Below are 19,348 nucleotides of genomic sequence, written 5' to 3'. Positions count from 1 at the left end.
TCCTACTGTGGTCGAGCGATTATGAGCGAGCCCAGTTGGTCGAGATACAGAGCCTAGTATGGCCGAGTGAATATGAGTGAGCCTACTACGGCAGAGCAGTTATATATATACCGAGCCTACCATGGTCGAGCGCTTATGAGCGAGCCCAGTTGGTCGAGATACAGAGCCTAGTATATGGCCGATCGCCTATGAGCAAGCCTACTACGGCAGAGCAGTTCTATATATACTGAGCCTACTGTGGTCTAGTGCTTATGAGCGAGCCCAGTTGGTCGAGATACAGAACCTAGTATGGCCGAGCGCCTATGAGCGAGCCTACTACGGTAGAGCAATTTTATATATATATATATATATATATATATATATATATATATATATATATATATATATATATATATATATATATATATATATATAACGAGCCTTATACGGCCGAACAACTATTTTACTTGCTATATTGAGAGAGTTGAGTCAGTATCAGCAGGTAAGCATATCTACAAATTATCTTTGAGTTCCAGTTGCTTTCACTTATTATATTATCAGTTCAGTTTCAACTTTCTGTACATGCCTTACATACTCGGTACAATATTCGTACTGACGTCCTTTTGTTGGGGATGCTGCAATCATGCCTGCAGGTATAGATAGTCAGTTTGATGAGCTATCATATAAGACGATATTGGCTTCAGCGAAGGATCATTAATATTCCACCTCATTCGGGGTGTAGCCGAGTCTATGAGTTATCGTGTCAGAGTTTTGCTACTGATTTATGGGTAGGCTGGTACCCTGTCCCATATGATGTCAAATAATTTTAGAGGATTTTTAGATAGAGGTTCATTTTGTACGGTAGGTCAGAGGCCTTGACGACCCATATGTATTCAGGTTTTAAGAAAAATGATTCAGTGATACAGTGTTGCTCACTTATAGTTATAAATTATGAGTTTTGGCCATGTGGGCCCGTGATAGTTACAAAAGGAATGAGTCCAGCTAACTCGGCCTTTGTATGTTCTAGTTTTGGTCTAATGATCATGAATAAAAGAGTGGTTCGCTCGGGCCAGTACGGCATCGGGTGCCAGCCACGCCTCCCAAAGTTGGGGAGTGACAATCAGATTCCGATATGCAACAAAGGAATCAAATTACGAGGCCAAAAATACAAACCTAGAGCTATTAGATGAAAGGCGTGAAGCCAACTTTGTTCGATTAGCCGCCCAAAAGCAACGGATCAAGAGGTATTACAATCGAAGGTCCAATCTTCGATATTTCAATGTCGGGGACTTAGTACTAAGGAAGGTCACACTAAGCACCCAGACTCCGAACGAAGGGAAATTGGGTCCAAATTGGGAAGCACCATAACATATTCTCGAAGTCATAGGGAAAGGATCCTATAAACTCGGAATGACAAACGGAGAACAACTACTGAACAATTGGAACGTAATTCACCTAAAACAATATTACTGCTAAGTTATGACCCCATTTCTTTTCTTTTTATTTTTGTACTAACACTTGCAGGTGGTCGACACGGAGCGACAAGAAGTTTTTAGGTCTGAAAGCACGCGTTGCACTCTTTTTTCCTTGAACCATTTTTGCTCCAGTTGGTTTTTTCGGCAAGGTTTTTAACGAGACAACAGTGGATCGTGCTAACTTAGAATCAAAGGCTGATCATAAATCGGTGTCCAAGAAAGCATTAATAGTATTCGATGTCCCTCTACAATCAACCTCATATACTGGGGGTTACCCTCGGATAGCGACTTTTGCGAGGAAACTACTTCGTAACATAAGGGTCTAGATAGGTAAGATTTGTTGTAAGGGCCAAACGGTCAAACAAACCGTGCCAACATAGGTTGCTCAAGCTCTGGCATAAAACATGTACGCATGTATAACTATTTTTCACAAAAATAAAGAGAAGTACTTTCCTTGCAATTATCTTATGTTTTAAAAGATTCCTCTGTACATCCCTTGAAGAATTTCGTACTTTCGATCTCTTAAGGAAACGAGCTCAAGGGCCAATTATATCCAGAGTTTAGATGATCACTCCCTCACTCAGGGACTGCCATCCGAAAAGAAACTCAAACAGATCAAATTATTGAACATCGGGGGTGTGAACACGTGATTTTTGTCCGACAAGAAATACTCTTACAAAATTCACAAAACATAGCTTTGTTTTAATTATTTTAATTTTTATAGAATTTTTAGGAAATTCTTGTTAATTATTGTTTGCATTTAGTTGCATATTTAATATCTAAAATTATAAGAAAATATCAAAAATGTCCAAATCTTTATTACATAGCATTTTAGGTCTTAATTACATTTAAGATTTAATTAATTGACTTAATTATATTATTAAACAAAAATCACAAAAATAATGGTCAATTTTACATTTTTTTTAGCTTCTAGTTTTAAATTAGTAATTTTCTTTTAGTAGTTTAAATTTAATTAATTATTTAAGTGGTAGAAATAGATAATTAGGCTTAATTCTACAAATTAGATTAATCTAGGACTCAATTAAGTTTTTTATTTGATTAGAATTTAAAATCAAAAAGAAAGAAAAACAAGAAAAGGAAAATAGGCTATTATTTATGTTGGACCAAGTATTTCAGAGGCCCAAATGGGGGAAATTCGTATAGCCCATAAACATGCCCCAGCCCAGATCCTTCTTTAAAAATCCAGTCCAACTTTTAACGCCCAAATGCCGTTGTTTTATTCAAAAAAATCAGGGCCTTTCATCTCGTCCAATCCAACGGACGGGAACTCCTTTCCCTTTACAATAAAATTGTCTGAAAATTCCTCAAACCCTAGAATCATCTTTCCTTAACCTCTCTTCACATCATCTCTCTCAACCTCTCCCAGAACCGCCACCAGAATTTGCTTGTGGTGGCAGTTAATCCCAAAATCCACCCAAGCCATCACCTTATAGTCTAATCCTTCATCCTCATTCTATAACCACCACTATTTCCTTCAAAGAATCACTCATTCTTTTCCAATCAAAGATCTAAGAATAAAAATACATTCTTTTTGATCTTGTTCCCATATTTCCTTCTATTCCGTTTTCTCTAGTACTAGAGCTTATTTGAATCAATTCATTTGGATAAGTTTTCATTTCAAACCTTCAACTCCTTATGGATTTCTAACCTGTGAAGTATTTGCCTGACTGAGAATCGGAATAAATACTTATCGGCCAAAAATGTTTGGCGATTTGATGAAGCAAACTCAGGAAGCCATTTTTTTCTCCTCAATGCTCCTTTTGCCGTCCTCATCATCGTTTGGCGCTTCTGGTTCTAATTGGTAATTCCTCTGCTTGTTGGCATTTCAATAAATTAGTTTAATTTTGTGTTTTGCATGTACCTTTGTTAGTTTTGTTGCATTAATTCCCTAGTTCAGTGTCCAGTTGTTTCTGTTTGTTTAAATCTTAATTGATTTTAGGTGTTGTTAGTGGAATTTGGGTCCGGGTAGTACACCCATCAAACACAACATTTGATGGGCTGTGTAACCCAACTTGAGCTGGTCCAGTCTATTTCTTGTTTAGAAAATCCCACTCTTGGAAGCCTACTAAAACAAAAGAAGTAAAAGAGAACAGTAAAAAAAGAGAGGAAATTGTAATTAGCTAGAGTTTAGAGGATATTACGGGATTTTTATGTTGGGGAATCTTTCTGTTATAACAAAAAGAAATTTTTGGAAGAAAGAAAAGGACTGGTCTCTGCAAAAGAAAACAGATACAACTCATGTTTTGGGGCCTAGAAGTCAAATAACAAAAGTAAAAAGGATAAAGTTAAATTAGAAAATCAGGTTTTTATTGCCCTAACATAATCCTTTTCTCATTCATCAGGGAGTCAGAGACAAAAAAGAGACACAGCTGCTAGAAATTTACGTTTTCGTTTACATATGAGTTAATTAGCTTGTTTACCTTGAAAATAGTAATAACAATTAGATTTGATTTTGTGGTTCTAAAAATATGTGATCTATTTTTATGCTAGTTGTTTGGACATCGATGCTAAGTGAAAGATTAGGGAAAAATAAGATAATAGCTTGTGAACAGTGTAATAATCAAACCGAATGGTTGGAAATCGGGGCCTCGAGCTTGCGTATACAGGCCTCGAGGTCGAGTCTGATGCCCGGCTAAAGGCAGTTGATGGAGGATTAACAGTTATGATAAACATGATGATGGCTCTTTATGACCGATAATGAGCAATAAATGAAGAATAATTAATGAAATGTAACAAATATGAGCAAGACGATAAATGTAAGCAATAAGATCGAACAGAGAATATGTTTTAGTTAGAGAGAAAAAAATGTTCTTGTATTGGATGTAGCGTGTAATGATATTATCCGTCCCCCTTACAAAAATGACAAGGTTCCCCTTTATATGTGAGAAAAAAATCCCAATATGACAGATGCATAATTATTACATAAATTAGCTGGTACAACCACCTAATCAGTCTGGTGCACGCTGTCACTGTTTGCGCAGGCGTTGTTAGAAAATACTGCTCCTAGGGAACTTCCCACTTACTTGTGATAAGCACCGGTTCATTCCACCCCGACACCAGGCACGAAGAATTCTCGAAGACATTGAAACCTAAGCTATTATTCGGGCCCTTCGAGTTGAAATTACGTAATGCCTCGTCGACCGTAAAATTAGTCTTCCCGATTTTAGCTGTATACAGATAGTCCTCGCGTTTCTCAGAGTAAAACAAAGAGAAACTTCCTTGAGATCTTTCCTCTCTGGCGCTTCTATCGAAGCGAATAGTTGTGTCCTTCCAAGTGACTGATGTAATATACATGGCTTCTAAAGGTCGCGACCACACAATCCTCAAAGTCTTCGAATTAATTATAGTGGTTGGCTATCCTTTGGTCTGCTCCAATCGCACATGTTAGGCGTCTATAAATACTCATTTCTCCGCCCCTTACTCTCTGTTGCATCATCAGGCTCCCAACAGAGTTTTTCTTCCCTCTTACCTCTTTCTCGTGCCCTTTCCTGAAACGTGATTTTTCCTCTTCGAAGCCGGGGCGATGTGAACCCACGTCTCGATACATCAGTTTTATAACGGACATCGAAAGGGTGAAAATCAATTGTCGCTGGGGAGATGCGGTGTTAGTGGAGGTTCTTTCTCGGGGAGAGGATGTAACGATGTATAAGGCCGACTTCCTCAGTGTGTATACTTATCCATTTACCCTCGGCCCGTCGGTGCCATCCATGCCTTCGATAGACCCCATGATCCTCGACTTCTGCGAACGATATCAAGTGACTCTCGGCCAAATTCACCCGTCATTTTAGCGTATCGTTTACATGACCAGGTATTACGCGAATATGATTAGGGGGCTGCCCTTCACCCTTGACCATTTGATCAGAATGTATAGTCCCCGACTCTTTGTGGGGGCCTGATTAAGCTCCGCTGTCGGGCCTCGACGGCCCTCTTCGCTTGTACCGACGAGGCTAGGAATGGGGGATGGATGAGCCGTTTCATCCGAGTTAGGACTTCGGACTTGATCCCCGCAGAGAGGATGTCGTTCCTCGAAAGATGAAACATGAAGCGTAAGTAGACATACTTGAATAACTCCCATTTCTTTCTTTCGGATACATTTCCTTATGAACTGACTTCCCCCGCTGATACAGCTGTCGCAGTGTACCCTGATGCGGTAAGGAATCTTTCAGGTTGGGTAGCTAAACTGGACTCGATTTGACCATATGTCGAGCGCATGTGGCGCGATTTATCCAAGTCTCGATGGGAAGCCAAGGATCATGGTGGGACTCCATTCACCGTTATACTTTTAGTTTTACAAAAGTTGCTGCTAATTGCATTCTCATTCCCCGTACTTGTTTTTGTATTTGGGCAGGTCTGGGGTGGTCTTCTTGATGAGAGAAACTCTGCCTGGTCAAGCGGGTGCGCCAACACCTGATGAAGAGAGGAAAAAATGAGGGGGATCGTCGACTTATCCTCCGAAATCCAAGAAAACCATAATGGAAGATCCTAAGGATGATTCAATAGCCTTAATTCTAGAAGCGTGAAGGGGTCCCTGAGCTGGAGGCGAAAAGAAAGATGAGTCTTTGACAGCACCCGAAGCGGAAGAGGATTTTACTGTTTCACATACCTTTGATTTGGCGGCTTCTGAATTGTAGCTCGGTTCCATTGTTGCCCCGCCTCGGGCTGGAGAGTCCGGCGAGGGTGTATCGGGCGCTATTGTCGAGTCGACTGATGGCCAAAATTTCCCTCGAGTCAAGGTGCGCTCGGTAGGTGATCCAGGGGAGCCCAATTTCGAAGCTCTTCAGAAGCAAGAGACAACCCTGATTGACCTAGTCGAGGTCGTTGAAGTGAGTGATTCCCCTTCGGAATCGGCTTTTCCTCCGAGGGAGATGCAAGATACCCCAATACAGAGCCTCTCAACGTGGGGACGCCCGTTGGTGATAAAAATATGTTTGAAAAGCCTTCTGCTAAGCATGAGGAAGAGCTTAAGCTTGACATTTTGCTTATTTTTAATGAGATCGATAGGCTATGCGAGTAGGTAATCTATTCGTAAATTCTGCTTGGGGCCCCGACCTTTGACCTGCTAACCTTACTTCTTTCATGGTTCTAGGCCAAGGTGCTTTATAATCAAATGATCGCCAATTTTTAAACCGAGCTGACTCGCCGTGAGGGCGAACATACGAAGCTTACCTCGAAAGCCGATGAGCTCAGGGCTCTTTCTACCAAGAGGGAGGAAGAACTCCATGGACTTCGGGATTGCTTGGAGGCAACGTCACGGGAAAAGGCTCATCTTATTGAACAGGTTACGTAGTTCCCGTTTAGTTTTTGCCTGTACGTCTAACTGACTTCCGTGTTTTAATATCTTTGGGTCAATTTTTGCAGTTTAAGGAGAAAGATGTCCTTATGGGGAAGGAACTTCGAGCCAGGGACTCCGAAATTCTCAAGCTCAAGCGGCATTTGAGTGAGGTAATCTCTGAGAGAGATCCCTCCAGGGAGAGGTGGTTTCGATCGGACGTTTCCTTGAAGATGCGAAGGATGAGAGCAGTAAGCATAAGGATCTTTATACTAAGTTGGTTGCTACGCTATCCGAGGTCAGGGATGAGGCCGAGGCGCTTGTGACCTCGCATAAGGAGGATGTCGCTACTACAATTGCTCAGGCTCGGAAGGTGTCCGAAGAGGCTGAGTTGTGCCTGACCCGAGCAGTAGAGCATGCCCGGTTAGAATCTTGGAGACAGATGTTCGAGGATATAAATGCGGGGGGAGTTGATTTAATCGTCGAGATTGAGAGGGTGAAGATCCTAGAAGAGGGAGTTGCGGCCCTACTTCCTTCTGAAAGTGAGTCGAGCAGTGACTAGGGAGGTGATGGAGATGGAGGCTAAGTCCCAGAAGGGGAAGAGGCTGTTGGAAACCCGGAGGTTATAGCCGAAGCTGCAGAAAGCGTACTTTCTGAGGAGGTCGTCGAAGGCATAACTCTGGTGATAGATTTAGGTTTTCATTTGCTTTCTACCTTCGTAAGGGCTCCATATGTAGACTTTATAATTGTACTTTTATGAATCTTTTTATATGTGTGTCAATTTTTTACCTTTTTTTTCCTTTGAACGACTTGTGGCATTCGTTTGGCAGTTGATCCGAAGTCGTGGGTCTCAAATTTTGACCCTTGGGTTCCTACTACTGCCGAGCATTTTGCAATGGCCGAGAGTCGACCTGTAAGTCTATCATGTTGGATCTGAGGCCATTTGCACGGATTTTTTAGATTCTCACGCGTCGGGGTCGATACGACCTTTTAATGTAAGCTAGCGTCTTAGGCTCTTATTCTTTTGCTCTTAGGCATATTCAGTTAACTACTTCTGGTTCAGTCTCCGAATCAGGTTTCGACTCGAGCTCATTGACCCTTAAGTTTTTGAATTTAAAGCTGGCCCTTAGGCTCTTACGCATTAGGTCGGCGTGACCTCTCGTACGAGCAGGCAGCAGTAGCTCTTACGCATTGGGTTGGTACGACCCTTTATGTGGGTTGGCGATAGTGGCTCTTACGCATTGGGTCGGTATGACCCTTTATTTGGGATAGCGATAGTGTCTCTTACGCATTGCGTTGGTACGACTCTTTATATGGGCTTTATGTTTCCATCGATAAGGACTTTTTTGACATTGTGTTTGCCTGACTCTTTTGACGGTTCGATAAAAACCTCAATTGTGAGTCATTATGTGGCGATGAACGAGCACCTCAGGAGGTCTCGGTGGCTGAGTGTTTCGAAGCTTATAGTTTGGAGCTGACATGGTCAAAGCTCTTTTGCCTATGTCGAGGGCAGCCTATTTAACCGGTTCTTTTTGAGGTACTTTCGAAGTAATTGGAGGCCTGTGATTTTATAGTGACGGTTGGCCTCCTCGAGTCGCATTAGTTTGGCTAGTACAGCCCTGTGACCGTAGTCATTATGTTTGGCTGGAGCCTTTCAGTCCCCGAGTAAAGTAGTTTCGGCGTCTATATCGAGGGTATGCCTTTTTAGGGGTCTTACAAGTTCGAATATATAGCCTCAACTTTAAGTTCGGGATAATGCCTTTTTGTAAGGTCTTATAATTTTTACATGCCTTTGAGGTCTTACAGCTTTGGTTACTTGGTACAAGTATGGTTTATGCCATGTTCGAGGTCTTACAGATATTGTTACTTGGTACAAGTATAGTTCGTGCCTTGCTTGAGGTCTTACCGATATTTTTACTTGGTACAAGTATAGTTCATGCCTTGCTTGAGGTCTTACAGATATTGTTGTTGCCTTATATAGATCGGTCGAGACCGAGGTTGCCCACATGGGGTATTATTGCTTTGGGGTTTTGACAAGTCGATGAGGTAGGGATTGGCGATAGTCCCGGGGGCATTGAAGGTTTCTTGATGCCAGTCCCGGAGTGTTCGGGATTCCAGTCTCTGGGTGTTCTGGATGCCAGTCCCCGAGTGTTCAGGATATATTTTTTTTTATTTATTCTGGAGCCATTTTTTGCAAACTTTGTGTTGCCTGATTGAGGGCTTACGAATCTCGAGCGTCTGACCCGGAGGTCATATGACTTCAAGTTATTGACGCTAGTCCCCGAGTGTTCGGGACATTTTGTGCCCTGGAGCCGCTTTTGTAGAAATAGAAAATTTCTTTGAAACATGAAATGCTTTGACAGAGGGGAAAGTATTCTTTTTTTACTTGGTACAAGTATACATGTTCTCGCTGTCAGGTGCTCGATTATTCTATACAGGCATGGTTCATTCGACCATTTGGCTCGGTACATCGTTTTCCTATCGGGACCTCGCTTAGCACGTCTTGGCTTCTCCGAGGAGGTGACCTTCCGGGGGGTGCCCCACAATATTTAAGGTTGGTTGAAGAGAAGCCTTGAATACTTGTTGAGTCTTCCTTAGGTAGCATATAGATGTTGCCTTATTAAAAACCGTGTGGGTAAAAAAACCTTTTTTGGGGATGAAAACCCCGATCGAAGGAAAAGAGTGCAACACATGCCTTCGAAACCTAGGGCCTTTGAGCTTTTAGAAGCAATAGCGTTTGAGCATTGATACATTCAAATTGCTTGGAAGTCGTTCACCTTACATGGTGCCGAGTTTGTAGGACCCTTTTCCAACTACCCTAAGGACTCGGTACGGTCCTTCCCAGTTCTAACCTAGCTTTCATTCATTGGTATTTCGAGTATTCAAGTTGACTTTCCTTAGGACTAAATCCCCAATTCAAAAATGTCGGAGATTTGTTCTCCTGTTGTAGTATCTTTCGATCCTCTATTTTTTTGCGACTATTCGGACCGGCTATTGGGCTGTTTGTTCGAGCTCTCGATGGTGTGTTAGAATCTGGCGGTGGGTTCTCCGAACTCTACCGATATAAAAGCGTCGAAGCCATATACCAGGGAGAAAGGCGTTTTCCCCGTGCTTGATTTTGGAGTTGTTCGATATGCCCAGAGCTCTTCGTGTAATATTTCTCTCCATCTTCTCTTTTACACTTTCCAGCTTATTTTTTAAGTTTTGAATGATGGTGTTGTTTGTGGACTCATCTTGTCCATCTGCACACAGGTGGTAGGTTGTTGACAGGATCCTTTTGATCTTGTGATCCTCGAGGAACCGAGTCACTTTGCTTCCGATGAATTGCTTCCCATTATCACACGTTATCTCGGAAGGAATTCTAAATCGGCATATGATATGGTCCCAGATGAAATTAATGACTTCTTTTTCTCTTATTTTTTTGAAGGCTTGTGCTTCAACCCATTTTGAGAAGTAGTCAGTCAAAAATAAAATTAATCTAGCTTTACCTGGCACCGTTGGTAGAGGTCCGACGATGTCCATCCCCCATTTCATGAACGGCCAGGGCGACAAAACTGAATGTAGTTGTTCACCATGTTGGTGAATCATTGGGGCGAATCTTTGGCATTTGTCTCATTTGCGGACGAATTCTTTGGTGTCCTTCTCCATGCTATCCCAATAGTAGCCCACCCTGATTACTTTTCGAACTAAAGAATCGGCATCAGAGTGATTTCCGCAGGTGCCCTCATATATCTCTCGGAGCACATAGTCTGTGTCCCTCGGCCCTAGACATACTGCTAGGGGGCCATCAAAAGTTCTTCTGTAAAGAGTTCTATTTTTGTCGAGCGAGAATTGGGTCGCTTTGGTTCGTAGGGCCATCGACTATTTTGGGTCTGTGGGTAGCTTCCCGCTCTAAAAATAATCGATATATTTATTTCTCCAATCCCATGTTAGGCTAGTGGAGTTGATCTCGGCATGGCCTTCTGCGATAACTGATTTGGATAGTTGAACAACGGATCCGGGGAGTATGTCATCTTCCTTGACTGACGATCCCAGGTTTGCGAGGGCATCTGCTTCGCTATTCTCCTCTCGAGGTCTGTGGACCAGAGTCCATTATCTGAAGCGGTGCAATGTGATTTGAATTTTGTCTAAGTATCGTTGCATCCTGTCTTCCCGAACCTTGATGCTCCCATTTACCTGATTTACCACCAGGAGGGAATCACATTTTGCTTCAATGACTTCAGCTCCTAGGCCTTTGGCCAATTCCAGACATGCAATCATAGCCTCATACTCGGCTTCATTGTTAGTTAACCTTGTGGTTTCTATAGATTGTCAAATCACGCCGCCCGTAGATGGCCTTAGAACTATGCCGAGCCTGGACCCTCTTACGTTTGAGGCGCCATCAGTGAACAAGGTCCATATCCCGGAAGATGTGCCCGTTTTTAGCAAAAGTTCTTTCTCGACCTCGGGTACGATGGAGGGAGTGAAGTAGGCTACGAAGTCTGCCAAAATCTGAGATTTGATAGCCATTCGGGGCTGATATTCGATATTATATCCCCCGAGTTCGATGCCCCATTTGGCCAGTCGGCCCGACAATTCGGGTTTATGCAATATGCTTCAAAGGGGATATGTTGTTAAAATGCAAATATGATGGCATTGGAAGTAAGGTTTCAATTTTCGAGACACACTTATTAATGCAAGAGCTAGTTTTTCCAGGTGCGGATACCTGGTTTCGGCATAACCCAGGGTTCGACTTACGTAATAAATAGGGAATTGCGTACCTTGTTCTTCTCAAACCAGCACACCACTTACCTCTATTTTGGATACGGTCAGGTATAAATACAATGTCTCATCCTCTTTTAGGGTGTGGAGCAAAGGCGGGCTTGTCAGGTATCGCTTCACCTCCTCCAAGGCGCGTTGGCATTCTGAAGTCCATTCGAAGTTGTTATTCTTTTTGAGCAGGGAGAAGAAATGGTGACTTCTGTCCGACGAACTTGATATACACCGGCCCAAGGCTGCTATCTGCCCGGTCAGCCGTTGCACGACCTTTACGTTATTTACCCCCGTCATTCATATGATCATCGGAGGGGTCGATGTTCATCAAGGTCTGATGATAAAGCACACCAAAGTATCAATGCTGCTCCATAATGATGCACTGGTAATTTCTGTACTCATGAATAAAACTTGAGTTAAACATGTGCTAATTGATCCAGGTAGCTTGGCCAAAATCATTCGATCGAGGGTCATAGAACAACTTGGCCTATAGGACCAAATCATACCTGCGACCTGAGTGCTAAACGGATTCAACATGGCTTGTGAAACTTTAAGAGAGTAATAATGTTGCCGGTAAACGTAGCCGGTACCACCCAAGAAACCATGTTTTATGTAATCGAAGGGGACATTAGGTACAATGCCCTGCTTGGGAGGCCATGGATCCGCAACATGAGGTCTGTGCCCTCGACCCTTCAACAGTTATTAAAATTTCAAACAGCAGAAGGGATAAAGACGGTTTACGGGGAGCAACCCGCTGCAAAGAAGATGTTTGCCATTGATGAAGCAATCCCGATATCAACTCTCTTATCAATAAAGGACTCAGGTTTGATAGTAAAATAGGAAGCAAAATAGCAATCACCGATGCCAGCCTCGACCCAATCTGACAAGCAAGAGATTGAGGAAGACGACAATTACAAGGTTCCTCGAACCTTTATAGCTCCCGATGATTTCGATGCTACTAAATCAACGATCGAAGAGCTGGAGGAAGTCGTACTAATCGAACATCTGCCCGATCAAAAGGTATACCTGGGCATGGGGTTAACTCCCGAGCTCAGGAAAAAGCTCATTTAATTTCTTATAGCTAATAAAGATTGTTTTGCTTGGTCCGATCTCGATATTATAGGGATCCAACCGGAGATCACCACTCACAAGCTGAGCTTGGACCCGAAGTTCTATCCGGTAAAGATGAAAAGGAGACCTCAGTCCAAGATCAAGTGTGCCTTCATCAAGGACGAGATAACTAAACTCCTTAAAATAGGGTCCATTTGAAGTTGTTTTTCCTTTTGAGAAGGGAGAACAAAATGATGACTTCTGTCCGATGACCTTGGTATAAACTGGTCCAAGGCTGCTATCCGCCCGGTCAGGCGCTGCACGACTTTTACGTTATTTACCACCATAATTTCTTCGATGGCTTTGATTTTATCAGGGTTGATCTCGATTCCTCTATTCAATTCCATGAAACCTAAGAATTTGCATGGTCCTACCTCGAAGGCACACTTCTTGGGATTGAGTTTCATGTTGTAACTTCTGAGGATGTCAAATGTTTCCTGCAAATGAATCAAATGGTCCTCTGCGCACAGGGACTTAACTAGCATATTGCCAATATAAACTTCCATGAACTTGTCTATTTGATGCTCGAACATCTTATTAACTAGGCATTGGTATGTGGCCCCTGCATTTTTTTGCCCTAAGGGCATTATATAGTAATAGTTCGTACCGTACTTCGTGATGAACGAAGTCTTTTGTCTATCCTCGGGGGTTCATCTGAATTTGATTATACCCCGAATAGGCATCCAGAAAAGTGAGGGTTCCATGGCAGACCGTGGCGTCAATCAAACGGTCGATGTTGGGCAGTGGGAACGAGTTCTTTGGGCATGCCCTATTTAGATCTTTGTAATCTACGCACATTCTTAGTTTATTCCCCTTTTTGGGAACTACCACCATATTGGCCAGCCGTTCGGGATATTTTACTTCCCTAATAGACACTATTTTGAGGAGCTTCGTTACCTCGTCTTTGATGAATGCATGCTTTATCGAGGACTGGGATCACCTTTTTTGCTTCACCGGTTTGTACCTGGGGTCGACACTTAGTCGATGGGTAGTTATCTCATGTGGGATCCCTGTCATGTCTAAATGGGATCAAGCAAAGCGATCGATGTTGTTAATAATGAGTTGAATGAGTTTTTTCCTGAGTTCGGGGTGCGTTTACCGAGATAGACATTTTGACATAAAATCAAAGATTCTTGGATAAGAAAAGGTGTGAAAGATAACTTGCGTTATGTAGTAAACCAGCAAGAAAACAATCACTATTATTTTTAGCCCCACGGTGGGCGCCAAACTATTTACCTTGAAAATGGTAATAATAATTAGATTTGATTTTGTGGTTCTAAAAATATGTGATCTATTTTTATGCTAGTTTTTAGGCCATAGATGCGAAGTGAAAGATTAGGGAAGAATAAGATAATAGCTTGTGAATAGTGTAATAATCAAACCGAATGGCTGGAAATCGGGGCCTCGAGCTTGCGTATACAGGGCCTCGAGGTCGAGTCGGATGCCCGGCTAAAGACAGTCGATGGAGGAATAACAATTATGATAAACTTGATGACGGCACTTTATGACCAATAATGAGCAATAAATGAAGAACAATTAATGAAGTGTAACAAATATGAGCAAGACGATAAATGTAAGTAATTGGATCGAACAGAGAATATGTTTTAGTTCGAGAGAAGAGAATGTTCTTGTATTGGATATAGCGTGTAATGATATTGTCCATTCCCCTTACAAAAATGACAAGGGTTCCCTTTATATATGAGGGGAAAATCCCAATATGACACATGCATAATTATTACATAAATTAGCTGGTACAACCACCCAATCAGCCTGGTGCAGGTGTCACTGTTTGCGCAGGCGTTGTCAGAAAATACTGCTCCTAAGAAACTTCCCACTTACTTGTGATAAGCACCGGTTCATTCTGCCCCGACACCGGGCACGAAGAATTCTCGAAGACATCGAACCCTGAGCTATTCTCCGGTCCTTCGAGATGAAATTACGTAATGCCTCGTTGACCGTAAAATTGGTCTTCCCGATTTTAGCCATATACATAGGTGTTAAAAACACTCCAAAATCAGAGAAGATATAGTGAAAAAAAAAAGGGTTAAAAGCTGCTTCTAATCTCTCTGGATTCTTGCATCATTTCTGGGTTCAAAAGTTTGGTTGATTTGAAGCAATTACTGATTTTAATGCTGTTGTCTCTTTTTGCCGTATAACGGATCTCATCCATAAGCGTCCTGGGCTTCTATTTGACTTGGCCGAGTTTCTTTCTTTGCAATTAAGTTTCTTATAAGGCTTTATGATTTGCAATGAGCTTAATGAATAAGACATAGTTGATTAATGTAACGCGTTGGTCGATTTGGAAGATCTTTGCCTGTTTTATGTATTATTCATGCCTACAACATGTCTATTCTCATGAATAGTTTACTGGTGATTAGAGGTTTAGTCCTTAGATGTAAAGTGACCTCCGCAGGAGTGCAATGGAGCTGGCCAGTATTCCAGAGTTATCACATGTCACCTATGTTTAGATTATTCGCATGGATAGTCATTCGTATAATAGGGCAAATCTGTATTTTGATTATGCCAGGATTCATTTCTGAATATGAAGGATGAAAAGGTGAAGTGAGGAAGTTTTCAGCTTTGTAGTTTTGATTAGATAAACCGAGAACATCATTTTTTTTTAAAAAAAATAAAATAAAATATCAGCTGCTGAAAATGTTTGTTTTTATTGTAAATTCAAACTATATCCTTTGGTGTAATGAACTGAATAGTCCCTTTCAATTTCGACGATTACATGAAGTTATTTAAGAAGAATTTGCTCGTAATTTCATTTACGTGAAATTGTTGGATTGTTTTAGGCTGTTGTAGTTTAGTAGAGTATCATTTATGTACTATAAGCTAATGTATGAGTTTTCTCCTTTTATTATTTTTCTTCCATTTTATAGTCTATCACAATTGGCATGAATTTCGGATGGTTTGCATTATTCATTATGGCCATGTATAAAATATTGATTTCTGCAAAAATTATGTCTGTCTTGGCTCACTTTGTTAGGCTCAATGTGGAGTTTGGCCCATTTGAGGGAGGTCTGCCGTATGCCAATCTGATGAAGGGCTCACTAGGAAAAGACCATGCAATACGTAAAAATTGCACGGGGCGTCCTATTTGGTCGCCCCCATTTAACATATACCTATTTTTTTAATTTGTACTCATTTTTTAAATAACTTCAGCCCCCTTTCTCCTCATCCTTGCTTTGCAACTCTCTCGAATCTTATACAGGAGAATCTCAGCTAAGAACCTTAGGACGTTCTTCCCATGCAGTGACACTATATAAATGAACACTTTCTTCCTGGTCTCTCAATGTCAGTCTCCTTTTACTAGTTGTTTTTTAGGATAATGCATAAAATACTCCTCGACCTATGACCATATTACAAACTACACACCTTTTCTTTTCGGGGATCTTATTACCCTCTTGAACTTTTTTTAAGTAATATTATTTACCCCTTAAAAGGCAACAACCAGATGTATACAAGGTGGTGAAATACACGCGCCTAAAATGTGTATTTCTTGCTTAAAAACTTTTTTTCACCGTTTTCTCCTTCTTCCTTATTTTCCTATTTGCAGGCCTTCATTACCATATCCGGTCAAAAGGCAAAAACCTCATTTAATGGGTTTTATATAACACTTGTTTGATATTGTCAGATCTGGCCGGAGAACGAAACTCCGACGAAGACCCTTGCTCCAACGAAACTCCAGTGAACGAAACCGTTTTGACTATTCGTAGGTTCTTACTAAATCATGCTCGTTGCTCCCTCTAGTTGTAGCTCTGTTTCTATTACTAAACATATCTGCTTTTGATTTCTAGGTTGATTTTGGCGTTGTATTGAATTTTTGCTCCGGTATTTCATTGTTGAAACGACGTCCCCCTTGTTCGTGCGAGAAGAGGTTTAGAAGTGAAGGAGACTAATTAATTTGATGTAATTAATTCTGTAATGTCCCATCAAAAGATGACACTTGTACTTATTAAACAATTTTAAAATTATTTTTGTTACTTCCACTTGCCTTTAAGAGAGTGTGCACACTCTCTATGCCACGCCAGCACTTAAGGTGGTGTTTATTATACTTTAAAATAGTTCAGGGGGGTAATAGGACCCCGAAAAGAAAAGGTGTGTAGTTGGTTATATGGTAATAGGTCGGGGAGGATTTTATGCATTATCCTTTTTTTTTGTTTAACTGGACTCTAACACCCACAGAAAACAGCAAGGATCTGCACAATCTCCTGAATACTTTAGAACATAGAATCTGGCACGTTAAATTTTTTAACCTCTTTTTTCTCCTCTATTTAGCTTCATCTGACCATGAATAACCACAATGTCCAAGTTTGTTCTTACTGCTATAAAGTTGTAGTATTAACATGCCTTGTCATTGTAGTCTTCGCGCCTGGAATTTCAGGTGAATGTATTGCAACATCAAAGTTGATCAACCGCGAAACACCAAAAACAGTAGTGATTCCCTCAGATACAGACTTCAGCTCTAGAACTGAAGTTTGCCAGTTACAAAACAAAAACTTCAGCTCTAGAGCTGAAGTTCGCCAGCTACAAAATAAAAATTTCAGCTCTAGAGCTGAACTTTAGGCACGACTACTAGAATGCTGAAGTTTTGCGTGATTGTCTTTGCTACTTCAGCCCCGTATGCTGAAATTATGCGAAAAAGTGGGTACGCTTGCAATTTTTTTATAAAGCAGACAAAGTTAAAACGTGACACAAAAAATGAGTATAAATGCAAATGCCCCATGCAGTACCTGGTTCAACCCAGCTCTATTGAATTCATTTTGTTTTTTGTCAAACACCATTCAAGAAACATTAGCACATTTTAATTTGATTCCCTTTTAAAATGTAGGAACCAGAAGAGCTCAAATACAAACATCTTCCTTCATTACACGTAATTTTAGTCTTGCCAATGAACATAGTTGCTTAATCCTTAATAAAGAGCATATGCTTTAGTCATTCAGAAAGATTTGAGTGATCAAAATTATACACCCCTGCTACAACGTTCACCCATATGCAAATGTTGCAACAAATCTCAAAGTAACGCTAGGGAAAATTAATCAACTTCTAAACATTCGTAGTTTGCTTTAGGCGCGTTTAATAATAAATAATCATTGTTATGGGTACACTTTTCGGGTCATAATCGTGATACATTATCCCCAATTCGGGTACGGATTTCATGTGATCCGACCATAACTTCAAACAATAATAAAAGTAAACATGCCGTAGATCGCAAGTATGATTAACGTGACGTGATTCGCAATGTGTACAAAAACAAAAGAGTGCGCAACTTTGCGACTTGTTCAAACAAATTTCATAAACGCTAAAAGGTGATTAAATTAATTAAAAGCGGATAGAAATTAAAAATGCACAATAGGTCTTAAACATGTAATAAATCAGATAATTAGGCAAATTATTAATAGTTGAGCGACCGTGCTAAAACCACGGAACTTGGGAGTGCCTCACACCTTCTCCCAGATTAACATAATTCCTTACTTGGTCTTCTGGTTTTGCGGACTTTAAAACAAAGTCAAATTTTCTCGATTTGGGATCTAAAATAAGCTGAAGACTTGAGACACCATAATAATTATCCCAAGTGATAACTTTGAAATAAATAAATAATCCCATTTCGAATAATGTCACTTTAATTTGAAAATCTTCCTATCACCTCGGAAAAAAGGAGTTGTGATAACTTTGGCGACTTTGTTGGGGACCGAACCCAGAATCTCTAGTTTAGGGTTTAGAATTCGAGCACAGAATAACTGTTATACTTGACTTTCGTTTATTATCTGATTTTTACGTATTTGACCCTAATGTGCTAATTGCCGCTTTTTACCGCTTTGATATTCTGTGAACTGTATATAAAACTGTTATGAAACCATTCTTCTCTCTAAATTTTCTAAATCTTCTGGGAAGTGCATGTTGGCGTGACTACTTTTCTGTTATTGTCATACCCTAATTTGGAACGAGGATCGGATCAGTTACGAAGCTTGACGATCTTTTGGTTACCTGTCACGAGCCAAACGTATGGGCCGCGATAGGAACCTGGTACCTTACTTAACTGAGTACCAACATAACGTATCTTTCATATCAATCTATCATAGGTAAACGTACCAGTGTAAATCAAGCGGGAATACAAACTTATACTTATGAAGAACAGGCCTATAAAGTCGGCATGATTCTTTATATATTCGAAACATAGGCCGACAAGGCCATACACGTATCCATACACATGGCATCTGTCTATAAGCGTCCAAGAATACATAATATCATAAAGGTCGGGATAGGGTTCCGCCATACTAATCAATACGTGTACTAATCATACTAACCAAAAAAGCAATTCCGGAGCAAATGGAGCGCACCAACACCTTCCGCTGAGTTGAAAGCCTACTTGGAGGGCTCTCGGCCTGTCTATCAGGACCTGCGGGCATGAAATGTAGCATCCCCAGGCAAAAGAAACGTCAGTACGAATAATGTACAGAGTATGTAAGGCATATAAATAAGTATATAACAGACATGGAATGAAATATAGAGAAAATGACTCAATCTGTAAGTCTGGATAACTCTGTAAATCATGGAATAATTGTAGTGTCATGCCTATGTATATAAATGTCATATCGTGCATAGGTACATGTGTTAATAATATCATCAAGCCTCTGAGGGCATCCCATCATATCATCTCGGCCAATGTGGGCAACATCATCAACATATACCAGCTGATTAGGTGGTGGTGCATATATAACGACGTACTCTTTTC

General features: G+C 40.9%; 1 long non-coding RNA gene across 3 annotated transcripts; it reads left to right on the top strand.

The window, feature by feature from the left end:
* The first annotated feature begins 2,717 nt into the window (after nt 1-2,717).
* On the top strand, nt 2,718-16,595 carry LOC107827985 (uncharacterized). 3 transcript variants are annotated; one of them, XR_001657659.2, is made up of 3 exons: nt 2,777-3,276; nt 16,247-16,324; nt 16,410-16,595. It is a non-coding gene; the product is annotated as an uncharacterized LOC107827985 (long non-coding RNA). The 3 variants fall into 3 exon arrangements; XR_001657660.2 differs by having other exon boundaries at nt 16,169-16,324; XR_012709610.1 differs by lacking the exons at nt 16,247-16,324; nt 16,410-16,595 and adding an exon at nt 15,020-15,360 and having other exon boundaries at nt 2,718-3,276.
* The last annotated feature ends 2,753 nt before the right edge of the window (nt 16,596-19,348 follow it).

Source organism: Nicotiana tabacum, chromosome 1 (genome assembly GCF_000715075.1).
Source record: "Nicotiana tabacum cultivar K326 chromosome 1, ASM71507v2, whole genome shotgun sequence".
Classification (NCBI taxonomy): Eukaryota; Viridiplantae; Streptophyta; class Magnoliopsida; order Solanales; family Solanaceae; genus Nicotiana; species Nicotiana tabacum.
Note: the sequence above shows the minus strand (reverse complement) of the source record. Positions and strands in the feature narration are given on the sequence as shown.